Source organism: Anguilla rostrata, chromosome 5, assembly GCF_018555375.3.
Source record: "Anguilla rostrata isolate EN2019 chromosome 5, ASM1855537v3, whole genome shotgun sequence".
Taxonomy (NCBI): domain Eukaryota; kingdom Metazoa; phylum Chordata; class Actinopteri; order Anguilliformes; family Anguillidae; genus Anguilla; species Anguilla rostrata.
Genome location: NC_057937.1, coordinates 6,432,830 through 6,446,988, shown reverse-complemented (window position 1 = coordinate 6,446,988; position 14,159 = coordinate 6,432,830).

Below are 14,159 nucleotides of genomic sequence, written 5' to 3'. Positions count from 1 at the left end.
CGCTTCTCAGCTGATTTTACCAGTCCCAGGGGCCCCCAAGCACCAGCACTTTAACCCTTTGAAGAGTAGGCTTTTCGGAATATTTATTATTTTTTTTATGTTTTTAAAAATCCTAAGCCAGTGTTCTAGAACTCCATTGCTTTCTATTACCAGTAGTCACCATTAGAATGTTCAGTTAGGAACGTTCTGATCGCATATTTTTGTCGATCTTATGCCCTTAAAAGGGTTAAGGGGGTAGCTGTGCCGTCTGGCGGACGTGCTCCCGTTCTGACAAGGCCCAGTTTGGGGCCCGGTGCGGGACTCTGGTGTCGGACCCTGGGCGGGTCCAGATGAATGTGCTGAGGCTGATTAATACGCAGCCCAAAGAAGAGCACTCTAATCCTGGCCAACATGGCAAAGATTTATTTCTCTTAAATTATGTAGCTTCCTGTTAGGCAGTTACCCCGTCTTCAGCTCTCTCTCGGTGCCTACAGCCAAAAGACACTGCCAGGAGGTGGTATCGAGTCTAGTGGGTAAGGGTGTGGATTTAAGATTTGAAGGTTACAGGTACTTCTGAATCTTGAATTACTTTCGTTTGCAGTATAGATTTTGGCTGGGACTAAATCAACATTTCTCCTTCATTTAGGCTAATAATTAAAAGTAATGTTTATTTTTTTCCACAAACACACTTTGGTGAGTTCAGCAGTCACTAAAACTGCCTCTCCAACAGCCAACACAAACAATGCATTATTGAATGCCCTAATAAGCATTAATACAAACACCAGTGCTTCCATTGTATTCCTATCTGCACACCTCAGCAAGATTTTTAAAGCTGTCTCCAGTCTCAAGTCTATGCTCACACTGAAAACGTTATAGTTTGTATTTTAATATAGAGGCAACAGGAAGGGTGGACAGAAGCAGCTCTCTCTCTCTCTCTCTCTCTCAATCTGTGGTGCTGTCCCTTCAGCACCTCAGGGTTTTCAGTGGCCTGGGAGAACTTTAGGACCTTGGACAGCGTCAGCCCCACTAACAGGCAACCACGGCAACTATGACTCATGGCCAATCAGAGCAGCTCATATTACAAATTGCCTTAACTTTGGCCTCTATAAAAGGCCTATGAATCAGCTTCATGGGGAGGTCATGAGAACTCAATTTGGTGACGCAACATTTATTTTATTTTATTTTTTTTGGCACTGGAAATATTTCATCTATAGGTGCCAATATATTATATTATATTATATTATATTATATTATATTATATTAGTTATTGCTTCCATGCTGTATGCTGTACTCAAATATATAGATTGTAAAGGCTTAAGCCCAAAGGGAATTTCTTCCAGGAAAAAAAAAGAATTTGCAACACATAAACAGCTGTATAAAAAACTGCAATATACAAGTAAACAATATTTAGGATTTATATGTATGTTTGTGAAATGACAGGCTGGGATTTAGACTACCTACTGCAAATACTTGAATGAAATAAGATTCAGAAATAAGTCTTGTTCTCACAAAAGGTTTTCATTAATCTCTGTAAATATTCTGGCACCTGTAGAGATGTCATTTGTGCAAAAATGCTAATGTTCACTGTAGCAGTTTGTTTATTAAACAGTACTATGAGCATTGTTGTTATAATGCATATTAATGGTTAGAAGAGGTATTACTCCGTATTTGAAATGTATTCATATTCAGGAGGAATTCACATTTATCTTAACATAACTATTAACAAAACACCACCTCCTTTGATTTACATTGCATTTGAATAAATTACAGATGACTGCAATTGGAATAAATGCATTTTGATGGGGGAGATACCGGGGTCGATGATTCACGTGTTCTCTGATAAATAATACATGGAACTCAATTAAGTGCGGTCAGCAGTCAGTAGAACGAGAGGTCCGGGGATTGAAGCTGGGCACATGACCAAAGGCAACCCCCCACTCCCCCCCCCCCTCCCCCCCGCCCACACACACCACACACACACATACACACACACGCATGCACACACGCACACGCACGGGCACACAATCTCAGGCGAAACATGAAAAATAATTAGTAACATTTTCATTCTCTGCTTTCTTTCACCATGTGATGCGGCGAGCATCCTGATAAACTACAACACGCTTCCATCGGATGTTTCATTGATTGTTTATATGAGACAACCCTGGGACTGTCCTACTCATTTTAATTGCTCCACATCAAATGATCATTGACTGAGTGATTGATTGATTGTGCGATGCATTGTTTGGCTAATTGACTGCCATTAACGGTTAAACAACAGAGCGACGAGTTTTCAGCGAATGTAAAATTTCAGACATAACATTTACATCCGTGCGATTGCACGTTTGTGTAATTATGCTTGTTTTCGCAGCATGTCAACCTAGAAAGAGTTGACTTGCGTGAAATATGATTTACGATCCTCACCTGCTGCCTAGATGCCGTCTGCTTTCTGGTGTCCCACATATTATGCCATACTATGTGTGTCATTGGGGGTGGGGGGCAAATTATTTTGCCCCCCCCCTCCCAAGGCAGTATTCAAATGTCTTAAGAATGACTGGGGTGCTCCTGCTTACACAAACGTAGGCAGGATTCGCTCGCGCAGGTGTCGATGAAGCAGAGCAAGGACGGGCTGGAAACAGAAGTGATGCACATGATGGCTGTGTGTTATCCGATCCTCCTCGCTGTCGTCCCCTAAAATTAGCTCCCGGTGATCAATGGCACACTGACAGAGGGAATAAATTATGCAGCGGCTTTTTCAGCGGCTTGGAAAGAGAACCAGACCAAAAGCCAGAACCCTGTCGCTGGGTTGAGGTGCGTGAAAGTGCACCTCTCCCACCTCAGGCCGCGTTCCGGATCTTTCTCTGGCCTCAGAGCGCGTTCCAGATCTTTCTCTGGCCTTAGAGCCTGTTCCAGCACTTTCTTTCAGCTTAGAGCATGTTCTGGACCTTTCTTTGGCCTCAGAGTGCATTCTGGGCCTTTCTCTCACGTCAGAGTGCATTCTGGGTCTTCATTTGGCCTCAGAGCGTGTTCTGGCACTTCCTTGCATCTCAGAGCGTGTTTCGGGTCTTTCTCCCCCCCCCACAGAGTGGCACGAATGCGTCCCGAGGCTGTTTCCCCTTCCTGTGCGGTAAGAGGCACGCGTGGGACGACCGCAGCCTTCCACAGGGTGGAATTGCATTGTGGGATTTCTCCTGGACTGGGGTTCAGGTCTGTGGTCATCAACGTCAGCGAAGCCAGCATTTCACTGCACTGTGTTGAGCTGTATTTACAGGGGAGAAGTGATCAGTTGGTTCAGCATAGTCACTGATCTGTATTCAAGCGACACTCGCCCTTGATTTCAACTCTCCGTAAACACCAGTTTATTTTTACTCACATTTCGCTGTTACTCATATTTTGACCAGTTCAGCAATCACCCGCATTTATTGGTCCGTCTATATTTAGAAATATATGTATGTAGTACTTCCCTGGCTGCTTATTATTTAAAATTGTGAAGTGCTTACTGAATCTGGAGCTACCTCCATTGAAGTAAGCTTGCCAGCCCTCATTATTTTTTTACATCAGACAAGCTCTTGGGTTTACCTTTGCTGCCTGCACAACACCTGCCACCTGGTGGTGACAAATATATGACAGCTACACTCACCTGCCAACTCCTCTATCATTCCGTAACAGTGGATCCACAACGAACATTCCGTCGGACAGGGGTGCGGATATGGGAGTAAACACCTGCATGCTTTCCGGCGTCAGGTTTACGGCACTGTCTGTGAAATCTGCTCTACGGGGGGGGGGGGGGGGGCGGAGAAACAGCTGTGCAAAGAGACCTGGAAAGGAAGATGGCCGACATGAAAGCTTGGACTCATCAGTTCATCAGTTCTGTTAATCATTGGAAGATGAACGCTGGTGCTCTTTTTGTGAGGCTGCAGTGTTGGGTCTGTGGTGTTGGGGCTACAGTGTTGGGTGGCGGTGTTGGGGCTGTGGTGTTGGGGCTGCAACATTGGGGCTGTGGTGTTGGGGCAGCGGTGTTTTGGGCTGCAGTGTTGGGGTAGCAGTGTTGGGGCTGCAGTGTTGGGGTATCAGTGTTGGGGCTGCGGTGTTGAGGCTGCGGTGTTGGGGTAGCAGTGTTGGGGCTGCGGTGTTGGGGCTGCGGTGTTGAGGATGCGGTGTTGGGGCTGCAGTGTTGGGGTAGCAGTGTTGGGGCTGCGGTGTTGGAACAGCAGTGTTGGAGCAGCAGTGTTGGGCTGCAGTGTTGAGGTGGGGAATAGGTGAGGAAGCCACATTGTTGCATGAGGACACTGAAATGCAAAGACGTTTTTTTCTTTTTTATTCAAAGCACTTTCCTCCACCCCCTCAAGGCCTCTGACTGTTTGCTTTCCTGCTTTCGCGAGACGAACACGAGTTACTACTTAACGCCTGCAGCCATTTTTCAGTGGGCTGCGTGGAGCGGGAAATAAGTGTTTCTGATCCAGGCAAAGTAGCATTTGATAAAAAGCCTAGAAATTAGTTCACGAAAGCAAATGCGTGACAAATCAAAGGAAAAATGCTCTGAAAACCCGCACTTTGGACGGTTTGCTATTCGCCAAGGAGGCGCAGGTCTTCACGTTCCAGTCGAACGATCGCTGTTCTGCACAAACGTACAGACACGGGCGCCTTCAGGTCCTACAGCACCTGGGGTTCCATGGTCTCATTGACCGAACGCAGAAGGGAAACAGCAAATCGGAATGCCACGACCAAATTGTGTGTATTGTTTGTTTTGTTTTTGATTTTTCATTTTTTTTTCAGTTGTATTATTTCATAACTGGGGTTCAGTGATTCCAGGAACTATGACAAAAGATTGGTTTCTTCGCAGAAAAATGGATGCGATGGGCCACAGTCAAGGCCATAGTTTTGTCTTTGTCGTTGTTCATGGAACTGTCAAAGAAGCCCGGTTTTTTACTTTTACCCTTATTCATGTGATGATGAATCCCAATTGTTCAAAATTCAATGTGCATGCATCCAATGTGCAATTAGCACTGGCAAATGGCCTAACATGCTTATATAAGGGCTTCTGAGTCATAAAAAACAGCCAATCAGGCAGACAAAGGGAAGAAAAAAATAATTTCTGTGAGTCAGAAATTTAGACTATTGTGACAAAAAAGATTATGCAAGAAAAAATAATGTTTCTCAGTTGGGAGAGTCTACGTTTGCAGAAACAAAACAAAAAAAAAAGTGCGCTGGAGTGAAATCACTGACGACAGTAGCTGTCAGATTTGGTTTTCCCATTAAATCACGGTTCCTGTAGGGTTGTGAGCAAATACTGAGCTTCCAGCAGAGCAGCGCTCTCTATGAACTCCTAAATGAAAAGGCTGAAACTTGTAATCATGATGTCTGATAAACCCAATCACACCAAACACACCTTTGTCTGCACAGATAAGTCAGTTCTGTTCTTAGGAAGGCATGGGGAATCTGTAAAATGTCATGCTTTTGCAAAAACACTGAATGTTCGTAATATTCTATGCAATGGACTGGAAGAACGTAGTTAGACATGCGTCTGTGCAAGCAACAAACACAGAAACACGCAAAACACATACAGTAGCATCTGGCAACAGCGACATTGCTGATGAGGTGATCTGAAGATTAGAAGCAATTAAGCGTTTTCTTAATTGTGAGGGTGTAAATCGGATAACCGAAGAGGTGATTGAAGTGGCACATTTTTTTAATAGCGAGGATGTAAATCAGCTAATGTGAAGTTTCAGGTTTTTTTTTTTTTACTGTGTATAAATCAGCCAACAGATTGATTTGAAGTTTTAGGTAGAGCCATACAGGGCGAATCAGAATTGGGTGCGATGTCTTCTGATGAGCCAATCTCTTCCAACATGTCTGTGGGATCTCTGAAGACATCATAATTTCCTCCAATACACTGTTCACAACATTCTCTAACAAGATAAGACTCTTCTTCCAATGCCAAATTGTAATGTTGTCACAAATCTGTTTTCCTTATTTGTTGACTTACATGTATACGTAATAAAATATGGTAAATAAATGAATTGTAAGTGGCTTCATTATGATAGTTCAGCAGCAGGTAATACTTATTGTGAATCATATTTTTTATTCAATTAGGCCTAGTGTAACCGTGTATCTACAGTGAAGCAACCAGCCCAGAGATTCTTCCAAATAGTTTTCTGAATGTCCGTGAGGTGGGGTAGATAAGGTTCGGTGGGGCAGAAATCAGTGCGGTGGGGCAAATAAGGTGTGATGGAGCAAAATGTCCCTACAGTGGGGTAGATACCGTGACAGTCATACTGCTCAAAGTAATGGGAATCTTAGAGGAATGTTGAATTGCTGGATGAAGAGCCCATAGAATTGTATGTGCTCTTAATTTATTTTTAATTTTTTTCAAAAATAAATAAATAAATACAATGTTCCCTGCACGTCATTTAAATGCTGTTCTGCTTTACCTAGACAGAGGCCTTTTCAAAGCTATTTTTGTTAAAAATCTTGGGTCCTCGAAAAAGCTCAGGGCAATTATAGAACACAAACGGAAGAGAGCAGGGGAGGGCAAACAGGGTTTAGCTTGTTCGCACTCTTTTCCTCTTACGTTTAATCACTTTCGCTACTTCTGAAAGAAACGCTCATTTTATTTGAATTCACAAACATTCCAACAGCATACTAATTGGCATTAGTCTTAAAGAAAGAAGGAAAGAAAGAAAATAATCTTTTCATCAAATTTTAGTCCCAAGACCAAAATCTGTTCTCTGGATAAATCGATTATTTTCTTTGTAGTAAAGTTATTTATTTTTTCCTGAGCAAGCGCCACTATTCAAGAACTGTACATGTTATCCCTTAATAGATTTTTATATTCACTGAAGCAGTACAGAATCATTGGTCAGCAGCACAACTGTGGTCAGAACATGACCCTTCATTCTCCCCATTACATTTTACTGCTGTCTGTGATATACACACATTTACTGCTGTATGTAACATTCATACATTTTACTGCTGTCTGTGATATAAACATGTTAACTGCTGTCTGTAATATACACACATTTTACTGTTGTCTGTAGCATCAATACATTTTGCTGCTGTCTGTAATATCCATACATTTTACTGTCCGTAATAATAATAATACTTTTTACTGCTGTCTGTAACATTCACATGCAGTGAAACCATCGACTTGTCTCTGAAAATTAGTCATTAGAAGGCAGTGTAATGCATTGCCTTTATGAGGCTGAAATGCTAGCGGTCGGTACTTCTGTACTGAACTGAAATGTTAGTGGTTTATAGTCCTATATTGGACTGAAATGTTAGCGGGTGATACTTCTGTATTGTACTGAATTGTTAGTGGATTATAGTCCTATATTGGACTGAAATATTAGTTGTTAGTACTTATGTAATGGACTGAAATATTAGCGGATTCCCAGTATGACACTAGTCATGGTGTTCGTTGTACATAGCAATAAGAGCATAAGAGCATAATCGATAACCATATTAAACACTATTGGCTGTGAAGTTGCAGGAGTTGTGCTTTAATAGCGTGTACTGTTGGTTTTTGTTGGGGGGCAACATAGCTCAGGAGGTAAGAGCGATTGTCTGGCAGTCGGAGGGTTGCCGGTTCAAACCCCGCCCTGGGCGTGTCAAAGTGTCCTTGAGCAAGACACCTAACCCCTAACTGCTATGGCAAATGAGAGGCATCAATTGCAAAGCGCTTTGGATAAAAGCGCTATATAAATGCAGTCCACAGTTCTGAACTCGGCCAAAATGTTTGCAATTTGTAGTTCTGTATTGTACTGAAATGTTAGTGGTTTGTAGTTCTACACTGGACTGAAATGTTAGCTGTTGGTAGCTCTATATTGGACTGAAATGTAAGCCTGTCCATTGCCTTTGTGAGACTGAAATGCTAGCGGCTGGCACTTCCAATAGAACACTTTTCCTGAGTTAAATTTTCTGGTAGATCAATGGTGGAGGAGCACAGATAGCAGTGTGGAGGACTGACGCACAGGAGAACTGAAATAATGGCTCATCTTGTTGCATTTTCTTTCATGATTTTTTTTTTGTTGTTTTTTTTTCTACGCAGCTGAGGGAGAGGGGGAGGAGGATTTGGGGGTTGAGGATGGATCGATGAACGCTGTAATGCGCACTCAGCCCGGTGCCGTTTTTATTTCGTAATTGCCGGTGTAGGTGCCGCCTCCAAACTTCTGCCACCAAACTGCCGTTTCATCCAGCGTGGACCGACGGCAGGCCGATAATGGAAGCGGCTTTTGTGATCTGTTGGCGTTTCAGCGGAGATTTGTTGGAGGGAAAAAGAATCGCTCAAGGTCCACTTTATCCGTTCGGCCCCTCTACGCACCCCCGCCACCGCCCCCACCCCACCCTCCCCTCTCGTTCGAAGACACGCTTCAGCGAATCAGTTTCTTAGTTGCCCATGGGTTTCCTTCTGCATAAATATTGAAGCAGGAAATGTAGTTACACCAGGGAATGATAAAGGGACTTGTAAGGGTATGCGAGTACAGCACAGGAGTAGAAAACAATCAATAATTAATTTACCTTCGGCAGTCAGGGGCAATTAACATGCTTTTTCTCATTACCAGTCTAAACGGCCGGTTGCCACTCTCCTCCTTAATCTACATTGACCATTGTCATGCTGAGAGTGTAAGGGGGATGGGGGGGGGTGCTCCTGACCATAGGACTGCTTCATAAGTAATCATCTGAAATCATGCTGTCTGCATAATCCCTGTTTTCTCAATCTGGCAACCCAGATAGTCTGCTCTACAACACAGTTACAAACATAGACTGAACATCACCAGTGTATTTCTAAAACAGTTCTAACACACACACACGCACACACGCACACACACACACACACACACACATATATATATATATATATACATATATGTCCATTCATTATCTATACCTGTACACACACCATTCACTCACTATTCAGTCACACACTCTTACCTATGGGAAATGTCTTACCTATGGGCAACCTCCAGTTAGCCTAACCTGCATGTCTTTGGATGGTGGGAGGAAACCGGAGTACCCGGAGGAAACCCTCACGGACACGGGGAGAACATGCAAACTCCACGCAGAAGGGCCCAGGCCGGGATTCGAAACCCAGGAGAGGTGCCAGTGCTACCCACTGCTCCACCGTGCCGCTGAGCTAGATTTTTATTTGAAACACTAGTTCTTAACAACAGGAACATGTTGCTTGCCATGCTCCACTTACTGGACAAACATTAAATATTGACAATAATAATGTATTGAAAAACCCTGCTGTAGCAAGCAGTAACAGATACAGCCCTTGTATGGGAAAGTGTGCTCATAATGACTGCTTCGCTGTGAGCACTGAGGTGAAATTTTTTGGTTTCAAACGAAACCCCCTCCTCCGTATTTCCCAAATGACGACTACGTGGAGCTTCACACTTCCGCCGAGAAACGTGTTGATTTCCCAGAGAAACCGTGCATTTACCGGTAAAAGAATAAGGCTCAGAATTTTAACACAATAAAAGGGAATCAAAAAACTAACTGCATTTTCCAGGAGGAAGTCTGCTGAATAAAGGCTTAAATTCACTACAGAAGCTGGAGGATAACAGGGTATTTCACACAGTGATGGGGGGAGGGGATTGGGGGGGTTGTTATTTGAAGACCTTCTGGCCCAACTTAGAAAAAACTAAAAATGATACATAACTTAATAGGAACGATGGCAAGGTTGGTGGCAAGGTTCAATAACAATACCACACACAGTTCTCACTCCACAGAGAGAAAAAAATCAAGGCATAATTAAGGAAGAACAGTGAGAAAGTCTAATCTCATCAATCTATATATAGATTGCTTATACTGCTCCATAAATATTAAAATAGATATGTGAAAAAGGTTTAATGGTTAGAGAGTAATAATTATCAAACTTTGGTATGTATGCACCCATCAAGTAATACAGTGAACTTTTTTTAAAAAGTTCTCAAGAAGCAGGAAGAGATGGCACGTACTTGCACACAAGACGGAAATTGCAATGAACAATTTATTCTTTGGGCAGGTGCTTTAAGCCAAAGCGACTTACCAAAGTTAATTTCATATAGTAAGCGAACACCACCATAGCCCTACGGATTGCAGACATTTAAGTGGCACTGTCAGGGTGCATGCCAAGGTGGCAGAACAGAGTCTAATAAGACCAGTTATTAAATAAGAGGTATTTGGACAACTGTGTGGGAACCTGACATATATATATACAAATCACAAACTTTGGCTAATGGTTTTTTTTCTACCTTTATTTGTTTATGCTATCTATACTTAGCTAACTAAGCAATTTAGCAAACAGCTAATTGGTACCTAAGATGAACCAAAGTCAGCTACCTATTTGAGTCTATGGGGACTGTGTGATTCAGGAATACCCTATTCCAGGGCTTCCCAATCCTGTTCCTGGAACGCTGCCATCCGGTAGGCTTTCATTTCAGCTCCAATTTGGCACACCTGATTCCGGGGTGGTAGATCTCCAGGAACAGGATTGGGCAGCCCTGCTCTAGCTGTTGAATGAGGTGTGCTTTGTTAGGGTTGGAGTGATAACCATACAGGGTGCTAGATCTCCAGGAACAGGATTGGGCAGCCTTGCTCTATTCAATATGACGCGACGAACCCAATTCAGGTCCAGGAATATTCAGATATTAAGCATCGCAAAAACAAAATCTTGTCTTAAGATGAGTTGTGCTAGGTAGCTAGCTAGCAGATTTAGCATGCTCAAGTTGGGTACTCCATAAATTGGTGTTTAGTGAAAAAGTAAGCCACCATTTCATGGGTTCAGGTTTGTGCCATACTACCGAGGCTAGACGACAAGTAACATTGAGCCTTGTTTATGCAGTCAGTATGTTTGGGCCTCGCAATGCATAACTTGTCTTGGAGGAGAGAAGGATTAAAAGTATTCATGTTGATGTGTGCTTTCTTGCTTTTCCACAAACCGGTTGATGCCCCTATACCAGCCATTGTAAGGTTGTCAGATGCTGAGAAACCAATGTCATTTAAAATATCTTTCACTGCTCACAAAAAACTGCCTGAGCCAATTAAAAACATGCACTGAACATTAATTCAAAAGTAAACTATACTTTTAAAATCAAAAAATAAAATAAAAAATATTTTCGAAATGACACAGGGGGAAAAAAATGGAACAAAAAAAAAAAACATGTCCAATACTTTCTCCGAGAAATGCAGTTGCTACTGAAGTTCGGCAAAGGCCAACGGATCGAGGGGAAAAAAAAAAAAAAACCTCTTACATCACATCCTTAAACAATCACATTACACGTAGTTTCTATAGATCACACGAGAGGCTCAAATTGGATTTCCTTTATTCATAGAGCTATATCGGATTCGCCGGGCAGCGCGGCGAAAGAACGAAAGAAAGACAAAGGTGTGATATGAGAGCCGGGCGAAGACTGATGGCGTCCCTGGCTCCTTCTGACAGTCCGTGCACCGGGGGGAAGACTGGCGTTCTCCGCCAGTGACTGTGGCTGCAGCGGCTGATGAAAAAGCTCATTTGACACAGTAATTGCGGCGAAACATTTTTTGCCTCCACTGAATTCTGCAGTCGGGAGTGACAGTTATGATGGAGCTCATAGAGTATGCAAGAGCACAATCAAGGGAAGAAACGGAAGGGAGGGAGGGAGGGAGGGAGAGAGGGAGGGAGGGGAGAGGGAGGGGGAGAAATGGAGAGAGAGGGAGGGAGCGGGAGAGGGAGAGAGACAGAGAGAGGGAGGGAGGGAGGGAGAGGGAGGGGGAGAAAGGGAGAGAGGGGAGGGGTGGACAGCGAGGGAGTGGGAAGAAAGAGGGAGAGAGATAGAAAGAGGAGAGAGAGGGATGGGGAGAGAGGGGGAGAGACAAGAGGGAGTGCGGGGGCAGGTGATTGAAAAGGCACAAGGAGAGAGGAAAGAGAGATAGAGTGAGAGAGAGAGAGATATAGAGCGGTTGAAAGAGAGGTGTAGCAGGGTGAGGCAGTTTAATCTGTGCACACCTGCTCTAAACAGCAGCCCCTTCCACACCCTCCTCAGTAAAAAAAAAAAAGCACATCTCTCACGCAACAACAGAACGAATCCTTCTCCCAAACAGAGGGAGAACAGGGTGCGAACGCTGGCGGGCAGGGAGGAGGCACGGGGACGGGCGGGGCCATTACACAGTGGGGGTGCTGGATATTGCGTGAGATGTGGAATTGGGGCTCGGGTGTGGGGGGGTGGAGGGGGGGGGGATACAGGAATGAAGGAAATTGCGGATTGCAGGGTAGGGGGACTGTAATGCAGGGCTCCTAAGTGCGATGAACTCACCGCTGTGGCATCTTTGAAAGTCTCTGCTCCACAGATGCAGCCACTTCAGACTGCCAGTCATCTCTTAGGCTGTAAGAAGTGGGGGGGTGCGTTGAAATGGTGCAGCGGTTCCGATGTGCGTCACGGCCGAGCCTGAGACCGATCCTCGCGCCAGAGACACCGCGAGGCCCGCTTCCTCCGCCCCCACCCCCCACCCCCGAATCTCTCCGTCCTGCGTCTCCCTCTCTCTCTCTCCTGAAGCCGAGGCTAAGCGGCCGCCCTGGGCACCGGGAACATTTAAACGCTTCAGAACCAGCTGCCGCTCGCAGACACGTTTTTTTTTTTACCCGCCGAAGACGGAGAGCGGCGCTGATGTCCTAATTAGAGCGCTCGCCGTGGCGTTTGGGGCGGCGGTGTCGCGCGTGCGCACGGCGACAGCGCGGCTCCACTCAGCCGCGTCAGCGGGATCGATCCGGCACGCCCCCCCCCGGGTTTCCAGGCTACGGCTGGGAGCTATGGGTGGAGCGACATCGCCATCTAGTGTTCAAGATGAGTACAGCCCACAGTTTGCAACGCCTGATTTTTTTTTTTTTCTGCACTCGAATCCCTTTCATTGGGTGAAAAGGGACTGCAGCTTAAGTTGGTGTGGTGCGATGCTCTGTGCGCATGAAAAAGCAGAATGAACAGACGCTTCTCGCACTTAGGCTGCAGATCATGTGCATAACTCTGCCCTTCTTCAGATGAATCGTAAGCTGACAGGAACTCTGTCCTGCACTAAATCGATAAACACATCAGATCTTCCATTCACTGTGATCCTCTCTCCTTAGTTTCAGCTCTGCTTTACGCTGCACTGTTTACTTTGTAGATGTCCTTGTTGTCAGAATACCTGCTGGGTTTACAATAGCTGGTATCGGGTCAGGCAGGTTTTTACTTTGGTCCAAAGCCAGAAAATGCTCTCCAAGTAGCTCCAAAGAAGCTCGAACGGCAATGTTACGCCTCCAGAACTTGTACATGTGCATATTTTGCCCGGTTATTCTTCAAAAGATGAAAATATGTTTAATCTTATTTCGATTGGAAACACAACCGGCGCTGAAGGAAGCTGTGGTGTGGCATCTGAAATCAATATCACTCCGCTGGTCTTTTGGAGGGAAAAAAACACAGGAAAAACGTGAGCCGCTTGTGAAGTGGGAAGAAAGGAGAACCGGCACGGAATAAAGTCTGATTTTTAATGTTCTCAGTCGGGAATAAACGCTATGAAGTTAATCTGCCTATACGTACACTGAAGACAAAATGCTGTACACGCTGCATTGGAGTTACTTTAAATGCTTTAGATTAGAGACCCCCCCCCCCCACACACACACACACACTTATGTCCTAATACGTGCCATTGTAAAGCCAGAAGGATGTCAGAAACTAATTTCAGCATCACAGATACCCTTCCTTGCACAGAAAAAAGCTATCTGGGCCAGTTGGAGACATGGATGAACCAGTGCACACACTGGTCTCCCGGTCACATGTCCAACTTCTCTGGTCTATCTGAGGCAGAAAACGAGCAGTGGGCCTGCTTATCAGGAACCGCTGGACCACTCCCAGGCCAGCTGCTCCACACAGACATTATTTTCTCGCGAGGATACTTGATCGCCTTCGTTAAGCCGAGGCTCGCGTGGTGTCGGTTTGGGTCACGTTAAATCGATTATCCTCCGTTGGAAACCGCGGCGAGAGGTTCCGCTTTTGCTGAGGGATGGAAAACGGGACCCCGCCCGCATTCAATAACCCAAAAAAATAAATAAATAAATCCCCAACACCGACACATCTCTCCATTAGGACGGGCTTCGTCGGGAGGGCGACGGCGGCTTCAGCGTTTCCTTTTCCCCCCGCCGCCAGCAGCGAGGCGGCGCGACGCACTTTGCTCCCGCTCGTTAACGGTGA